At 41.4% G+C, this 18,313-nt stretch overlaps 1 protein-coding gene across 3 annotated transcripts in view; it reads left to right on the top strand.

The window, feature by feature from the left end:
* SGCD (sarcoglycan delta) overlaps nucleotides 1-18,313 on the top strand; it is a 305,997-nt gene that overhangs the window by 43,475 nt on the left and 244,209 nt on the right. Inside the window, exon 1 of one of the 3 annotated variants that reach the window (XM_032124858.1) lies at nucleotides 6,209-6,284. The exons of 1 other annotated variant lie outside the window; for it this stretch is intronic. The gene's annotated coding sequence lies outside the window, so the exon portion shown is untranslated. Of the gene's footprint in view, nucleotides 1-6,208; nucleotides 6,285-18,313 lie in introns of those variants that run through there. One more of the 3 variants, XM_032124854.1, reaches the window with a different exon arrangement.

The raw sequence follows: 18,313 nt of genomic DNA, 5'->3' as shown, positions 1-18,313 counted from the left end.
AAAAAGCATATTTACATCTTAAGTCAGAGTGAACCACCACAAGTCCTCTCTCCTGCTGTACATGTACAGGGCTCCCCAAACCACCTCCTTAAATCCTTCATCCTGAAATTGCAGCTCTGTGGGTGGCTCCTGCACTGTGAGCACTGGTGCCAGGGTCCCCTCTCTTGAGGGGATTATAGGATCAAAGTTGGATAGCACTGCTGTATAACGTGATGCTATTTTGGGAACATCTCCGTTTTTCACAGAGGGAGTACCAGTGGTAGGTGAGCTGCTTAGAAGGGCTTTTTACGTAGCTGAGGCTGAAAAATGTCTGAGAATTTCTATAAGAAGTAAGAGCTGTGTTTTGCATGCAGGGAGCAGCACCATCCCTGACGCTGTAAATTTTTGAAGCCCGATGCTCCCCGCTGCCCAGGTGTGCCTTCATTTGGCTTTGCTGTTACCAGAGCAGAAACCAATAAAACTCTGCCAAATCCCGAGAGAGACTTGAGGAGATTCTAGGAGCACTTGCCACATTTCATGTCTCCCACGCAGTCACGTTGTGGGAATGGTGCAGGCTAAATGCCTGTGCCTTGCTGGTGCTGCTGGCTTAATGCAGGGCTGGCAATTGCCTTCCTTTCATCCCCTCCTGGGAGCCACCCCCTCCGTGTGCTGCCTTGCTCAGTGTTCACTTCAGCAGCCTCTGTGTTGCCCTATAGCTGTGCTCTGCTCTTCTCATCACCTTGAATTTTGCTTCTCCATTAGCAAGTTGAATCAAGAGGATAACAATATAAGTGGGCAAAACGTTCCCAAATTAGTATTTCAGTTCTTGTAATACGCCTGTAAGGGAGGGGTGGGCACTGACACCTGCAGGAGTGTGTGGCAGGGAGGAGCATGGAATGGGAGTAAGGTCAGGTGAAGCTAAGATGATTTAAGCAAATTATCATTTTGGAGGTAAAATCTACCACTTAGGCTAAAAGTTAATGTCAGTTCTTGCAAGCTGTAACAATATCCTGCCTTTTATGAAGGCTGCCACCACTTACTGAAGCGAGATGCTGAAAGCATCCTGTAAGTGGCTGCTGGGGAAGTCAGTGCTGTAAACACCAGCGAGGTCAGGCTGCTGACCTTCAGAGTTTTCCCTTCTGGAGGAGTAACTCCTGAAAAGGCAGTCTGCTAATGAGATTTTTGGTGTTTTATAGTGTGCAGTGTCCATAATTTTATAAGTGGTCTCTCCCCGCTACAGGCACACCCTTTTTCATCCAGTGCACATGGGAGAGTTGGATCAGCACCTTTTAAAATATTAGTTTGGAAATTAAGTAGCAGTGGTGTAAAAGTCTAAGAAAAGATTAAAGAGGAATTATTTGGGGGAAGGAAAAGGTGACAACTTTGTGGCCAAAAGGAGTGTGACTTGCTAACGTTGTGAGCAGTGTGAGGCTCTGCAGCTGGTCAGTTTTGTGAAGGTTTCATTTTATGACACAACTCACTACACAGCTGAGCTTAATGTAGTAATCGGTGTTCTTTCTTTCAGGTGGTGGTGCTGTTTAAGTAGAACATCCATTATATCATGATAACAGAGGTCCTCAAAGAGCTAAATAATTGAAGCCAGGTTATAGAAAAACAGTGAACATACATTGCAGTTTCAAAGACTGCTATTGTGGAAAGCCAGCTAATTGCATTCTGCTGCAATTAATAATCATCTCAATGGCTTTGCATATTTATGAATATATAAAAATAAATAAGAAAATACGCAGGCTAGGATAAAAATTTGGTTCATAAAATTTTATTGCTGGAAAGTAATTAAGCATGCCTCTAATCACAGCATCATTTTTCATTGTGGGTAGGTTTGGGTGGAATGAGAAAGTTTGGAAAAAGAAAATGTGACTATTCTATAAATTACCTTGTATGAAAGATTTCGTATCACCGATAGTAAACATTAGGCACATGCTTGCTTCTCCTTTCCCTGCCATTGCCTGTGTTGACCTGGGATACCCCGAGTATGGAAGTGGATCAGTTTTCATTCCCTTCCCCTGTGAGATGGGTGGTGAAGCTTTGGGCTTCCATCTTCTAGTCCGTATTGAACAGGAGGTCACAATGAAAGATTAGAGCAGCCTTACCTGGCCTTTAAACAAATACTAATAATGTCTGAGGTTTTGAGATTAAAATTTGTCTCCTGAGCATGCAAATACAAGCTGAGGATAAGAGCACAGAGAGTATTGTTTGAAGTTTTGGCCCACGTGGAATTATTCTCTGCTTATATCCATGTAACTAAACATGAATTTGGCTGGCTGAAGTTTCTCTTCAATCTGCACAGTAACCACTTACTCTCATTAGGAATTTTTTTCTCTTTACAGCCCTGTGCATTGCAAAATGTTCCTGCTTTGTTTTGACTTGACCTTTCATAGTCACTGAAAATCAATAGACTTTAATGCATTTATTAAATAAGGAGGATTCCAGGGATTAACATGCAAGGTTCAGTGCTGGAGCAAGAGGAGAAGGTAAAGAGTGGAATATTACTGCAGAGCCAAGGCAGGCTGCTGTGGCTCCAGGAGTGCTCTGCTCCTTTCCTGGTAGGAGCTGGTGCCTTCCTGCTGATCAGGCAGCCCAAGACCCCATTGCTGCCTTTTCTTCACCCTTAAACTTCCTTCAAAGCTCTCATTTCCCTTTTCTTCTTTCTTTTCTCCTCTGAAGAGAAATGACTTTGTCTCCTGCTTTGGTTGAGCTGCGCTTGACTTCCTGGGGATAGGGAGTAATGGGACTTCAAACACAGCTGGGTATCATTTGGGCAGCAAAAAATACTGAAGTATTTACTATGAGCTATGCCTTGTTTCTGAGAATACACTGGCTTTTGTGACCTGATTTTTTTCAGTAATAAGATTTGTGCAACTTCTGTGCTGAGTTTAGTGTTCCATAGCATGTATGTACTCACACATCCTTTCTGTTTCTGAGTTTAGCTGGCCATATTTGTGCAAATCTCTGGTTTGCATGTTACCGCAGGATGGCTGTTCTTCAGTCTGCTGCCAGACACGTGTCTGTGTGTGATGAACAGTTTTAGGCCCTTTGAAGAGGGGAACAAGAGCAAGTAAGAAAAGGTTGGGCTTATTCTTACTATATTCGAGTCTTTACTCCCAAATATAAACCTATTAGTTCATCTTTTCTGAGTGGCCAGTGTAAATGCTATTGATTTTAGCAGGTTGGCTGAGATGTACCTGATACACCAATTTATGTAAAAATACACTACTTTTTCTACTTCAGCTAACGATTTTCAAGAGAAATTTAAGGTAGGCTTTTTCTTTAGCATTTTATCAGCCTGATGAACTAACAGCAGAGAATGTGGATGTCCTGGCACATCTTTTCTGTCAGTGTCTGTTAACTGGGCTTTTTGTGCCTCTTATTTATGCGTGCTAATTAGGAAAGCATTATTCTTGCATGTTTAAAGCCAGTAGTTTTCTCACTGATACTTTGTAATGCCTCTTTGAAAAGATTGCAGATTGACCCCCCACTTCAGATGAAACAAAAAGAAACACTCAAAATCTGGGAGTGACAAGCTTCTTATGGCATGATCTGCTACAACATATTAAAACCAGAGTTATGTATATGAAGAGTTTTCTTTCAATGCGTGGCAACTCTCACACAATGGTATCTTGATGTGTCAACATGCATTCAGATCTCAGCATATTAAGAATGATTTAGAAGGAAGCTGTGTCAAAACACATTGATCAAATTGTGCTGTTTCAAGGTTTAATTATTTTTCCCCCCTTAGCTGCTACACAGGGAACAGTGCTTTGTTTAGGTTTAAAGAAACCCCAAATCTATCGTTGTAAGTAAGAACAAAAATAAATTCTTATACTGAACAAACCAGAAGTGGAGTTTTATGGCATTTTTGCTTTCTTGGGACGTAATCATGTCTAATCTGCAATAATAGAAGAGCAATAGATGTGCACACAGGCAGTTAGATGATCAGTAATTGATTGTTTTCTTTTTAAAGAGCAAACTCCGAGTACACCAAAATGTGAAAGTGCTTTCCCTTTATGGGTCAGCATTGATTGTACATAAAACATGTGATAGAGGGTTTCTGAAAATGGTAATTAAAATTGTAGGGTTTCAAAAGTGAGCATTGATTATATTTCAGGGCCTCTCAGTTAAAAGTTAAGGAGTAAACAACACAGTATTCAGCTGGAATGCTCTGAGGCATCAGGACAAGGAGGGCTTTGAAACTTCAAGTCCTACCTGTGTAATTGTTCTAGTCAAGAGTAGAACATCACACGTTAATTACATTTAAGAGAGGAACTTACATGCTTTTTCCCTTTGCTACTTCTAGCAATTTTTAAGTGATTAAAGCCCTTAATGAGGTAGTTACTGCTTCCTGTGAAGCAGGGTTTAGGTGCCCAAAGGGACCCCTCTGGTGCTGGGCTTGACTGGCAGGCAGGGAGAGGGGACTGTGAGGGGACATGCTGCCCAAATGACAGTAGTTGGCCTCGGATGTTACTCAGGTGGGGCATATCAAATGTATTGTTGTGTCTCATTTTCAAAGCTTGAAACTATGTGGATCAGCCACCCTTTGGTGTAAATCAACAGGACTCAGCAGAATTATGCCAATTTACACCACGTCAGAAAGTAGCACGGGGGGATGCAGTCATTTGTATAACTCCAGCTGCACGCTGCTGGAAGCAACACAGAGTGTTTTAAAGAGGTCTTACATTTTGTTACCAGCAGATTATGTTTAGTTAAATAAAAGTACATGTTGGAGTTGCCTTATTATGCAGTTGTACAGAAAGTAAAAAATAAATTGTCCTCATGAGGTGAACCAGTACTTTGATTGTGAGACTTAGAGCCTTACCACTTCCCCTTAAGTAGGTGAAAATGGAGAGTGCAAGTGTTTCTAAGAAGCAGTGTGCTGATGTGATGTGAGTGGTGTTGGTTTCAGGGCACAGTGCTTGGGCTGCCTAAACCACACACGCTGTCAAACAGTCCCAAAGCGTGTTTTGGCTTTTGGTAGCATGCAGGCAAAAATCCTGTCATATTGTGGATCTTGAATCACTGGATATCTACCCTGAAAAGTCTGCATCACCGATTTAGAGCCCAAATGAGGTCATATCTGGTTCCTAGCCTACTACAGACAAGTTCTGTTTTTGCAGAAAAGCGTACAAAGCAACTAAATTTTCGCCACAAATAAAAATGCTAACTGCCTTTGGAAATTAAGTTATTAATAGTCCTTAAATTTGTGTTTTGGCTGCTGGTAGTCCCTGCCTTGCCTAGCAAGAATGGGCGTTAGACTGTCTCACATCCCTGACAAATGTTCAGATTAGCAGTGTGAGCGGCATTACATGATCAGAGGGCCAGGATCTGAAGTGCTCACTTCCCCTTCATGCACTTCTGCTTCTCCAACAATAATGCACCTGCATTCTTTGGAATGACCCTTGTCTGTGAGGTGCTTTAAAGTGGCAAGAGTTTGCTGCAGAAAGGCTAAACCAGCCCAATTAATCCAGTTTTCCACCAACAAGGATGAACACAGGGAACCTGTGGCACTTGAGGTATTTTGACCTGATTGTTCACAAACTCTGTGTTTGATCACCAGACTAGAAGACAGTGTCATCCCTGGAAGGGGACTGTGATGGCTTTAATGCAGTTCTACATCTTACTGTCATACCAGTTGTGTGAGGAAAAAGAGTTTATCACCCCCACATTTGCATTGAGAGGGCAAATTCCTGTCCTGTAAAACTTGGTGACTGTGAGGAAGCTTCCCAAAACTTGTCTTGCTGCAGTCAGGGTTTTACTTATTACTAGAAAAACTCTAGGAGCTGAAAGGCAACTGCTGTGTTTCATTATTAAACAGCAGAGTTTTCAGCTTGGGTTTTAAACCTGGTGTTTTTAAGCCTGCAACCTCTCATCTGAAGGACATGCTGAGAAGGGCTTCCTACTTTCTGAATTGGTGTTTAATGTGTGGGAAGTGTACATCCCAACTGAAGTTTGTCTTCAGAAGCTTCTAATTAGGACAGAATGATTTGATTTTTCAGGAGGTACCTTTTGGGTTTCCAGAAATAACAAGGCAGCCATAAGGGTGATGCAGAGCAGGTATCACAGGTTACTGTCATCTTTGCAACTCTCAGAAGTGTTTTGGTGGAAAGCAAACCCATGTGTTTGAATAAATAAATATTTTTTACTTAATTTATGGTTTTCAATCCAAAAGAAACTGTCAAGTTTGAGGTATAATGACTGACTTTTTTTTTTTGTTTGCAGTGGCATGAAAATTTTGAGAAAAACTGAGTGATGTTTTAAGCTACTTCCCTGCAGGATGCGGAGCCACTTAGGTATTATTTTCCATATAACTTTATACAACAAAGCAGGAGAAAGGAGGCAGGAGAGCCAAGTGTAAAGTGGTCTCTTGGGCAGTAATGATATGGTATGCATTGCAGAGAAAAAAAGGCAAGTGTTTGAAATCACTGCAGTCAGTCTGTGTGTGAATAAAGACAAGAATTACCCCGTGTCTGGTTTCCTGTCAGAGCTGAAAGGCTGCTCATGCTTGCTCACAGATAGCGTTTCATTTGGTAACTAAGTGTTCCTGGTCCTGAAATCTGGGTGCAGAGGGGAGACCTTACAACTGATGGTTCCATTTCAGAGGGAGTCCTGAGCAGTCTGTGGAGAAAGGACAGTGTCTCAGCTGTAAAGGCTGCTGCTTGGTTTGATGAAGTAATGACCAAGACTGAAACACGTTTCTGCCAGAAACTGCTGGACAGACTAGCACAGGAGATAGGTTGGTAGTCTTAGACAGGACTTTTGTATTTAATCTCCTTTTCCATAAGAAGAGCAGCATGTTATCCCAATGCAGGAAGTGTTTAAGGCCAAGCTGGATGGGGCTTTGAGCAACCTGGTCTAGCAGAAAGTTTCCCTGTCATGCTAGGGTGTGATGATCTTTATGGTCCCTTCTGACCTAGACCATTCATGGTTCTTACGGTTCTTTGTTTGTGAATTGTGGAAGGACCTGTCTTCCTGTTTTCCTGATTAACATTTGGAGGCACCTTGAACCTTCTAATCCCAGTAGATGTGCACCAGCAAGACATTTCTGGAGATTCAGGTCTTGAATCAGTGATGTAACCATGTGTGGGAAGCAGCACTTCAAAACCTGAAGCTGTTCAGTGATGGAGGTGTCCAGGCTGGTCTTTGTGGCCACAGAGTGGTCAGTGGGGTCTTCCAAGTGGCACTGGGCTCTGGCTTCCTTTGCAGTTTAAGTCTGTAAAAGCAAGGAAAGATTTCAAAGCCAAGCAGCAGATGTGAGCCTTTGGCCTGTGAATTCACTGTTGTTCCCTGGCACCGAGATCCTCTGTGCCAGAGAGGGGAATTTAGTGCAAGCTATAGTAGGTAGAAACACAGAGGCTTTATGTTTCTGTCTGAAGTCATCTCGTTGAGTTTTCGGGCTGGGATGTTGGCAGCTGAGCAAAAGGCTGCTTATTCTACATGACTCTGAACAGTTTGGAATAGCTTCCACGCACGAATCAGTGGCTTGTTCCCTCAAAAAGCAAGTCAGAAACTTTTAGTGCATCTGTCAGTCATTGCGCTTGCTTTTATGGGTCAGCTCTGAGGAGCCTGTGTGATTAGAGCACCGTGTGTAGTCTCCAGGCAAGTTTTACAGCTTTGCCAGTGGAATGCAGATTTCGCTTATAGTTTTAAATTATTATCAGTATGCTTTAGAAGACCTTGTTTATTTAGCTAAGCCACTTGCCTGGTCTCAAAACTGGCAGAAGAGAATCTTCCTCCCCTCCCTTCTTGCTTTCTCTATGTCCTCCAAATAGACATAAATAATGCCCTTTTTCCTCAGTCTCCTAAAAATGTCGGTTGCATTTCAGTGAGAACAATGAAATTGCAGGTAACTTCTGTTCCTCTCATATTTCCTTTTGCAAAGCAATTTCATGCAGTCTGTGGGATTTGTTGATCCTTGTAGGATGAAGTGCCTGCAATTCCTTCTGTTTTTCCTCCCCGGGAGATCCCTTGCGCGCTGTCTCTGAGCCGCATATCAGCTGTAGCAGATCCTCTCTCCCTGTCGGTGCTGGTAGCTCTCCTCAGCAGTCTGTTACTGTTCAAAGCTTTGAAATGATCAAAGAGGAGGATGAGGAGTAACAAACTGCTTTAACATTTGTTCTGGCAGGGATGGAGTTGCTCATGTGAGGTGTGTTGTGGGGCACGTGCTCTGGAAGGTGTAAAGTGTTACTGCTGCTGCTTTGATAGAGCCACAGGGAGTCTGATGCAGAAATGAAGAAACTCCTTCTTCCTATTGGCCCCTTTTGATATCATGCTCCCCAAGATCTGCATTTCCCAAAGTCTTGGGCTTTCACTCCCTTTAAATTATTCCCCAGCTTTGAGGGGAGGAAGGGCATGACCACAATTGTTAGACAGAAATGCCCGAATTTTGAAACTTACCCCAAACCTTTTTTCCTCTTTGGCTTTTTAAGACCCTTGTTTATGGAAATAGTTTTTCCTTGTAGTCTCCTTCTTCCTCTGGAAGATGAAACTGCAGATTAAGTAACGTCACCCATGGGAGCTCTCATGATGGTTATTGGCTTCCTTTGAAATACCGAATTGTTCTCTGTTCCATAAACTGTGACGCTGGCAAGTAGGGATGTGGGGATATAGATTTTTGCAATAGTATCTATCTAACCACAGTTTGAGATATTATTTTCTTACTTTATTTTTTAATTCCTCACACGTTAGCCATAAGAAAAAGGGTAAAATCTTTCCAGTCTGAAAGGGACCATGAACAAAGAGATGGTATTGAAGAGCAGCAAAATGTGAAGCCACTTTTCTGCTATAGTTCCTCAAAGCAGCTTTGTATCTCAGATCTGATATTTCTTTTCAGCTTCATCTGGGAGCAAAAGCAACATGTAAGTTTCATATATGTAGCTTGAAGTCAGAATGATAATTTTAAATTTAAAATCACTTTTGTGTTTAGTTTATGAGTGTCTTTATTAGCTCAGTAAATAGAACCTACTAGAGCAAAACAAATTGCTGCTGCCATGGCATTGTAAAAGAACTTGCTTCTACCTTGGTTAAAAGGAATTTCTGTAAAAATAATCTGCAAGAAAAAAAGGTTACATGGATGTTTCAGTAAGTCACAGTGAATATGAACTTGTCTGCTAGCACAGGTTTCATTTTGTGGGAAGAGAAAGTTGCAGCTAATTTATGATAGAAATATGAATGTCAAGAAGAAGGAATTAATAAAACAGACAAGAAGGAATTCTTCATTCCAGGAATGTGCATTGCTCTTTTCATAGAAAAGTTTTGGTTCAGTTACGTTCTGCTGCTTCAGCCTTTTCAAAATTTGCATGTAAGTGTTTGGGCTTTAACTCCTGGAAGAGATTAACAGCTTTTCTGAGTAAAAAACTGCATCTGACTTATGGGGGGTTCCTCATGTTAATGGTTTGTTATACCTAACAAGCTCTTGACATATTTTTCTCCCATGAGATAAATAATTAATAACGATTAAATATGACTGTTTGAACAATTGTTTTGCCCTAATGCAATATCTGACTTAAAATTGAAAATTCTTTTGCTGGTGTTGTCCATTTACTTTTGCCTCAGTTATGGACTTCCTCTTGTGCAGTTGTAAATTAGCACCATTGCATCATATTTGCAGATAAAAGTTTAATGAAAATTCTTATGTCAGTGTGGTTGCCCAACAGAAAAAAAATTGGATTGCTCTGAGATAGCTCAAGGGAGAACAGAATACTTTATGGAATCTGAGGTCATAAGTTACTTTTAAGTATCTTGAATCAGGTTTATTAAAAAAGTGGTTAGGAGAAAAAAAAAATGGAATTATCTGTTTCGTGGAAATCTTTCTTTTGAATTAGGTCACTTGTTCTAAGCTTCCATAGTCTAAATCTGTATATCACACATGCAGTATTTTATCTCACCTAAAAATTACGGCTGAGGGGAAAAAATCAAAGAAGTTCAAAGAAGTTCTGTTTTATTCAACCCTGGCTAAGAGAATGCGTGTATGATCCCCAGCCTGCCTCTGGAAGGCTTTGTCTTAATGGGGGGTAAGAGGAAGAGGGAAATCTATTACTTAGCCTTGAAAAAAACCTCTCTCCCTGAAAGAAAACGCAGTAGATACTATCGGCTCTATTCCACTTTCAGTCTCTCCAGATGTTTGTGGAAATGGGAGTGGATTTAAGTGTCCTTAAGAACTGTGTGGTTGATGAAATCAGCTGAATTCAGGGATGGGCAGGCATCTTTCTGCAGCTTGTTTTAGAACTTGATTAATACACAGACTTCTTGTCTCCTGTTCTCGCTCTCATGAAAACTTCTGAAATTAGTGGGAATAAAGTGGCAACTTCAGTTGGAACTTTATTCCTTTGATGCTGCATCTGAAAAGTTCTAAATGTACTGTACTTCAACAGTGCAGTGTGCAGGTTGGTCAACAGGGACTCTGAATTGTCAGAAACAAATGTGAATTAATTTTTTTTTTCCTTGAATGTTGCAATTTTGTTTCAGCTCATGTGGGCTCTGTCATATCAATTGCTGTGGAGTAAATTATTACTAAATGTTAGGTGGTAGTGGTGATTATTTCAAAGATAGGGTAATCTAGAAGAGACAGCTTGCACAGGAAAAGCAGTCAGTCATATTAACTAAACTGGCAATAACTGCCACAAAACATCATCATCATTTTATACCCCTTTTGGTCTTGCTGTTGAACTAGATGAACTATGTCCTTGTTTGTGTTTCAGAGAAGAAATCTGAAATACAGTCACTTCAGGCAAAATGCAAGAGCCTTGATTTATTGATGTTATTTTATCAATTTTGCACAGGTTTTGCAGGGAGGAGGGAAGGAAGGAAGATTAGGAATTTCAGATGAAGACAGGCAGAAATGGTCACAAATGCCTGTCACATCCAAGAGCAGTAATAAAATTACTGCCGTGAAGGAAAATGATATCATTGATTATGAAATTTCAAATTGGTGCCTAGAGCACTAGGAAAGCTGAAAGTGTGAGCCAGTTTATTTAACAAGGAGAGTAGGTGCAAACATATTAATATGCTTTTAAAAAGAAGGAATCTTCTGCAGGAGGACATGGTGTCAGTAATTTATGGGCATGAGCAAAATGCTACATCAGTGATTTATAGTGTCAGGCAGGGCTATTAATGGGATTAGAGTTCAGAGTTTAATTTACTTTCCTCTTTAAAAGAGAAGAATTATCTACTGTAAAGACACATATGAGTTGTTTTAAATGGGGTGTGAGGACCCTTCTGGGTTAAACTGGAGGAACTGTTTTAAAGCAGTCAAGAGAGGCAATGGACATTGCCTGTTCTGTTTCTTAGGTATATGATAACCATGAGGAGTCCCTGTAGGTGCCACCTCTCAGGGCAGAGCAAACAGGGGCAGGACTGGTTCTGTCTGGGCAGGCACCAGTGAATTTTGTTATTTACCTATTTTTTCCTAACCTATAAGAGCTGTTCTGTTGGCAAAGATTTGAAGTTACTTGACTTTCTTAGTTCAAAGGAGAAAGAGGTGCTTCATTCTTAGTGTCAGGTGACTTAACTTCTTCTGAAGATGTTAAGACCAGAACTGCCTCTTGTTGTGACTGTCTTGGTATCCACTGTGGTAACATGAGGGATATTTGCATAGTTTTCACAACAGTTAAAGTACTACTTGAAGGAAGACCCCAGGAGCTAGACATGGCATCATTACTCTGATTTATGGATGAGAAATGAAGCTCAGAGAAAATTCCAGTTTTCAGGGTTGTGGAAACCAGAGGCTTCAGGGAAGGGGACTCATCACCCCAGAAGTAAGGCTTGTGTAGGTAAAAAATTAGTGTTTCATTGCTTCCGTCATTAGGAAATCTGTTTGCAGTCCCAAGCCCCAGTGACTCTAGACATTTGCCACCCAGTTCTCTAAATCTGCTTTTTGAGCACAGTTTCTCTTCCCTGTTTGCCCTGCAGAGCTGCTGCTTGCTATCTTGAGCATCCTCCTCTTCCTCAGTTTTCAGTTAATCTCTCCCCACTCATCCCAGTCTGTTCCCCTGGCTGGCGCAGAGCTCTCCCAGCAGCTCTCATCTGTGGGAGGGAAGTGTGATTTAACGGGGAGGAGAGAGAAGCTGAGTGCTTATGCCTCTGAGTGATTTTTGAGCTGTAGGTTTATTGCCATATACACCTCACGTTGCTTAAAGTCTCCTCTGGAGATCTCTTCCATCCCTTGCAGCTTGCTTTAAACTTCTCTGGACGAACTTCTTGGCTGCTTCCTCTGCTGCTCTGAATAAAACTTCAGGTAGATGCAGTGCCTTTGCTGTGACCTTCAGTATCGCTCCCCCAGCTGATATGAAATACCATGCAAACCTCAATGCAATTCTCCATGGCTGCTGTAGGCAAAGTCTCGTATTAATGGAGGGGCCACAGGGGATTCTGATTGTGCTGTTTCTTCTGATTGTCACACTGGCTTAAAGATAAGTTATGCTTGGGGTCGTCTGGCTGTATCTCCCTGTGCATTTCACTTAGGTATAAAATAATCCACACCTAGATGCTTTTCTATTATCAGAATGCTTTAGATGAGTTTGGACTTAAAGGCTTTCTAGGTAAGATGGATATAGGGGAGTAATTTGTGAGGCAGGAACCTTACTGGAAGCAGGAGGAGGGATTGAGGCTTTAGAGTGAGAGGATTTTAGAAGGTAGGAACTGATATTGGATGGGGAAATTCTTGCTGGGAGTCTGGGAAGATATTGCAAGAATGGGTTTGGATGGAAGTTGAAGTACTGGTTGGGTGTGTGGTGAGAACTGTGGATACTGGGTGGGCTGGACATCTTCCAGCAAATGGAGAGGTGAAACCATCATATTATAGCAAGGAAATAATTGGGCTTTGTGTGAAGGGGAAAATAAAAAGAAACTAAAATGATTCTTTAGGTCTAAAATGCTTGGTTTGAAGGCAGCCAGAGTGATTGCAGCTTTCAAAGAGCGTTTTTCCCAAGACGAAGTTTCAGTTGGCATAAAAGCTAGCATTTGACATCTTTTTCATATAATGATTGTATTAACAAAAGCAGACCTCGCTGTTGGCTGCTTTTGTAAAACAACTCCAGCGCTTCTCTTCATTCTCTTAACTCCTGCGTGCGACTTGAAGTCAGCTCAAAACTCCTTCTGGAATGCAAGCAGGTCAGCTCTTCTGACGCAGTTAGAGTAGTAGAAAGTGCTCCACATGGCTTGACAAAGGCTCTTTGCAGTTGTTCATCTCTGTTGCAGCGGGCAGTTTTAATACACTGATGTTTGCAGCACTCTTGCATTTAATGTTCTCATCCCACAGGCAGTGAGAGAAGGATGCTTTATGGGCTGCTCAGGCATCTGCCCTGAGATGCTGCTGTACAGCTTATATAAAGCCTGCAGTTACTGGGAGTTCCTTTGTAATTAGTGATGTTTTAATTCTTGTTGCAAATACTGACTTCAGCTGCTGGCTTAGGTATTCTTATAGCAGTAAAAATGGACCTCACTGACCAGAAGGGACTGGAGAGAGCCTGCGTTGAATTGTCCTAATGTTTCTGGTGTCCTCATGTGAAGGTGGCTTTCCTCAGACTGCTCTTTCATTTCCAAGTTGTGTTACAGTTGTAATTTTCTCTGAAGTGCCCAAACAGAGATTTATTTGTGCTCTCCCTTTTCCTTGTGGGATGCATCCGCAATTAAACCTCACACCTTTATGGGAAGTCCATATCACTTCTTAAAGGCTAAAATTCCCAGCTTTTCTCCAGTGTATTGCATGCTGTGTAATTTAAATAGCAATCCTGATTTCTTTTGTCTCTAAGAAGAGTGCAAGGGTTAGGGCAGGAGTGTGTAGAGAAGGAGGCAATCTGTATTTTAAGCCCTTCCAGCAACACAGCCTGGTGGGGTGTGTATGTGGGAGGACGTTTCTAAATAGGAAACTTGTGATGTGAGGAATCCTAGGAGCCATGAGGATTGTGTAAATGTTTGCTCTTTAAAGCAGAAATAGTCTGCTTTCTCTACTGAGAAAAATCACTTTGCTTATGAGAGAGCACAGTTTATTAACTGTGGTGACTGGACACGAAGCAAAGGGAAGGGACTAATTTTGTAGACTAAAAAAAAAAACCCAAAAGAACATTTCTGCACTGTTCTGATTTATTTTTACAATCATGTTATCTTTATCTGGTTGCCATCATTCAGATACAGCTGACTAGAGGTGTGGGGAAGCACAGAAATTTTGACCAGAGCATAAATACGAGAATGAACATTTGTTTCATTACTGTGAACATAGCCAGGATAGGTGAGAAAAAGCAATGTGAGATAAGTGCTAGACATCAGCTTTGTTATAGTTTGCATTTTATTAATAAAAATTCTTGGAAATCATTATCTTTTAGCAGCTTATTGAAAACTGCTGCTGTGGCTGTGGGAGTCGTATTTCTTACTGGTAAAAATTGGTGTAGCTGAATTAGAAGTGTGATATTCCACTAGACTTGGAAGCTGCTCCAGTTGGACAAGGGCAAGTTATCTCTCTTTGTCAGACTGAATTGCACAGCTGGGCTTTGCTCTGTGTTGCATTTCACTGGGACAGATAACAGGCCTTTAGTTTAGTGGAGAAAGGCATGTGAATAACCAACAGCTCCAAATTAAGGACAGGAAAATTAGCAGTTAGACACTTCAGGATAGAGAAGGCCAAACTGTGTGTTGGTTGTACGTTTTCTTGCTTTTGATGTGCTCAGATCATGACAGAATGACTTTCTTGGAGACTTTTGGTTGGACTGAAGGTATAGCCTTACTACAGGGGGAGACTGTGGGAGACTGCCTTGTGTGACTGATCAAATTAAATGAGCTAATGGTGTGTTGTGGTGTTAAAAATCCCTGATACTGGGTACAAGCTACCTTGCTGCTGATGGTGCTGTATTCCACACCTTTTGACAAGCTGGTGAATGTATTTCTGAGATGGTTTATGCAGTCCTTTCAAAATGTAATTCCACACTGTAAGGGAAATCTTGGTTTTATGAAAAAGATGCTGTGTTTGTATTAAAGCTAAATAGAGGTTTATTAATTAAAGCTTTTGTTTTGGGGTTGTTTTTGGTGTACGATGGATGAAAAATACAAAAGGAAAGCATCCCCTGGCTGCAAAGGGGGATAGTTCTGAGTGATTGCTGAGCAGATTTGAAGAGGTTTTGTAAACTCACCACAGCACAGTTTAAGGGGAAAGTATGACTGAGAAACAATCTAGGTTAAAAAACAAGAGAGAGAAGGGATGTGATGGCAATCTGTGTCCCAGTGTCCTGCTCCATCTCTGAATGAAGACTGCTGAAGTCCTGGGAAAGTGAGGTAGACATCTGCCTTCTCTGGCATGGATGAGTTGATGTTCCTGCCTGTAGCTGATGCTTGTTTAGGATGGCCAGAAGTGCCCATGGCAGCTGCTCTGCCTGTGCAGGAGACTGGAGGCACTGCTGGGTGTGTGCTTCACACACTGTTGGCTTGGAGAGACAATTTTCAATGACTGATCTTGGTTTGTTTCTGAAGAACTCTAAATTTTCCTCCAGAGTAACTCAGTAACAAAGTGCCCTGATTGGCTGCTGAGCACCTGGAGCCAAGAGGGTTAGAGAAGCTTAAAGGGGCATAATTGTATTTATTGAAGATTAATTCTGAGGACTGGTGTCTCTTTCTCCCACTTCAGTAGGAAACCAAATTTTGCAGGAATCTATATTTCCTGGCTCTGAAGTCATCAGCTTTTAAAAAAAAAATTTATATATATTTTTTTAGTATTTGTGTGCTTTTTAGCAGTGCTGAATTGGTCTTTTTCAAATGGTGTAAAAAAGAGTATCTTGGTAGGGTTTTATATAAAACTGCAGTAGCCTCACTTGTGTACCTGGACTGAAAATGCACCTTTCCTGCAGTTCTGGACAAAACTCAGAAAATTCACCAGAATTTCACACAAGGTCTACTATTACCTGTTCTTTCTACTCATTGTGCAGGCTGACCCCTCACCAGGAGAATATATGTCTGGGAAGGGACCTCCTGGGTCATTAGGTCTGTTTCCCTGCCATCATAAGCAATCACATCACATGAGTCCTTTCATTAACTGACCAAACTCCATTTTAGAAGTATGAACACTTTTTGCCCTCACTACTTCCCCTGGAAAACTGGTATAGAACCTCGTTGTCTGATCTCCAGCGGGTATTTATTCACAGCTGGTTTGCACCCCCTTTTTTCTATGCCAGCACTGTCCTTCGGTGTAAATAGGCTTTTTCCCCGAGTGTTTACTTGTTTGGCATATTCAGAAGTTCAGCTCTTCCCAGCCTTCCTTTGGTCAGGCCAACAATCATCCTCTTAGTCCTTTCTGCCCACTCAAGAGATAAAAATCAAATTACCCACATGAGAAATTCTTCTCAGCGATTGCTAAAACTCTAAAGAGAAAAGGGCAGAGGAAACTTTAAAGGACAGCTAAACTGAGAATCTTTTACACTTCTGTTTTGTGGTCTTCGTAAAGAATGTCATCAGTTTTTTTGTTTCATCGATGCCATGGCTGCTGCTAACTCCCAAGCTCAGCAATATGAGGGCCATAGGGGTTTTCATCCTAGAGGTTCTGTAAGGAGAAACTCAAAGAGGAGAGACTTGGGAAAGTATTTCTCATGTAGCACAAGTAATTTTGGGGAGAATAGTAAAAAATTCTGCTGGATGTGGTGGTGTGAGGTGTCATTGCAGACCTTGTGGCAGTGATGTTCCTCACAAAAAGGGTTTTTGGTATTTTGGTGTGATCCAAAAGAATCTGTGCTCTCTCTCTACCACCTCTGCTCAAGATTTTATCTCTTTAAAGATATGCTCTGTAGATATGCTGTGGCTGCATATTTCTCCTGGTCAATGAGAAGTCAAATTTCAAACTGTTCCTTGCCAGGCAGGTGATAATAGCTTTAATATAAAGAAAAGAGTGAAATGACTGAACAAATAGGTTTAAATTTAAAGAAAAGGATGGAATGACTGAACAAATAGGTTTAAATTTAAAGAAAAGGATGGAATGACTGAACAATTTAGTACATGGAAAAACAGCTGGAGAAGAGGTGACTGAGGGGATGGTGGTAAAAGTCTGCTAATCGTGATATGGGAAAAGCTGAGAGGGGATACTGTTCATTCTCTTTCATAACTGAAGAATCAGAAAGCATCATGTAAAAACTTCTAATTACTTCAAAAATATACAGAGCAAGATTATTCCTCACATAGAACCTGCTTCTGGAAATCTCTGTGCAGGATAATCTGGTAGCTGAAGCTTTCTGCAGGTTCAGGATGTGGCTGTGAGAAATACACCAGTGGTTCTCATGTACAGAGACAACGTCTGCTGGCTCAAGAAGCTCTGGGGCCACAAGTTGGGATTATTTTGGAAGAGCCTGGTGTTTGTATCCTGTTCTATTTCTCCCAGGTCAAACAGTAGCTGTTTTAGTTCAATGATTTAGGCCAATTGATTTAAGTTCAGTGAACCTTTGAGCTCGTCAGCTCCAGCTGTTCTTAAAGTGGTTTTGTATGTATTGTATGGTCCTGCACGTCTTGTACACTTTTCATCTTTGCCAGTGGTAAGTGTTAGGATGATTATGTTGGTTAACAGGTCCATTTAAATGCTGCTGTGGGATTTGTTGTCCAACATGCAAGTTGGCCCTTGTCTTTCCAACTGAAAATACCCAAGAAATCCAAATCTTTCCTGCTGAGACATCATAATAGATTTTATAGGAAAAACTGCTGGAAGAATTAGATAAAGAGACCTGAAAACATGGAGAGGGGAAGAGGTATTACAGTTTGTATTTAAGCTCAAGCCTCTATGTTTGATTGCAGGGAGATGTTTGAAAAAAGCTGTACCAGAGCTCTGAAGGATTCTTCTACCTCCAGCTCTGAGCTCTGGGAACTGGGCTGCAAACTCCTTGAAACCTGAACAGATGTTTTGGTATAGAGCTTCAAAGCTTTGAAGGACTGTTTTCCCCACATGCCTTCGTATGTGAGGAGACTTTTAAGAGCTGCTGAATAAATTTTATTATCTTTTCTACAAAAGCACTGTCCACGTGGAAGAGGCAGGCTTTGAACAGTCGTGGGCTCAGACATGAGACAATAACCACGTAATGCAGCCTCAATTGAACAAAAATGGAATGGAAACAAGGGAGAGACGTGTCAGCCTGTTCAGGACCCAGAGGGGGCAGAGTTTTGAGATGCTTCAGTAGTTTTTTCATGAAGATAAGTAAACACAAGGGAGCTGTTTTGGCTTCAGCTCTGCCACATTAGTTAGAAGAATTCCTAATGTTGGGGAAGAACCTAGATGAATAACAACCCAGACGTTCATCCTGTTGCTTTATGTGCATTTAGAAATGAATCTAACAGTGATGAGTGTGACTCGAGAACCCACAGA

This window comes from Corvus moneduloides, chromosome 15 (genome assembly GCF_009650955.1).
Source record: "Corvus moneduloides isolate bCorMon1 chromosome 15, bCorMon1.pri, whole genome shotgun sequence".
Classification (NCBI taxonomy): domain Eukaryota; kingdom Metazoa; phylum Chordata; class Aves; order Passeriformes; family Corvidae; genus Corvus; species Corvus moneduloides.
This window is presented reverse-complemented; position numbering and strand designations above follow the sequence as displayed.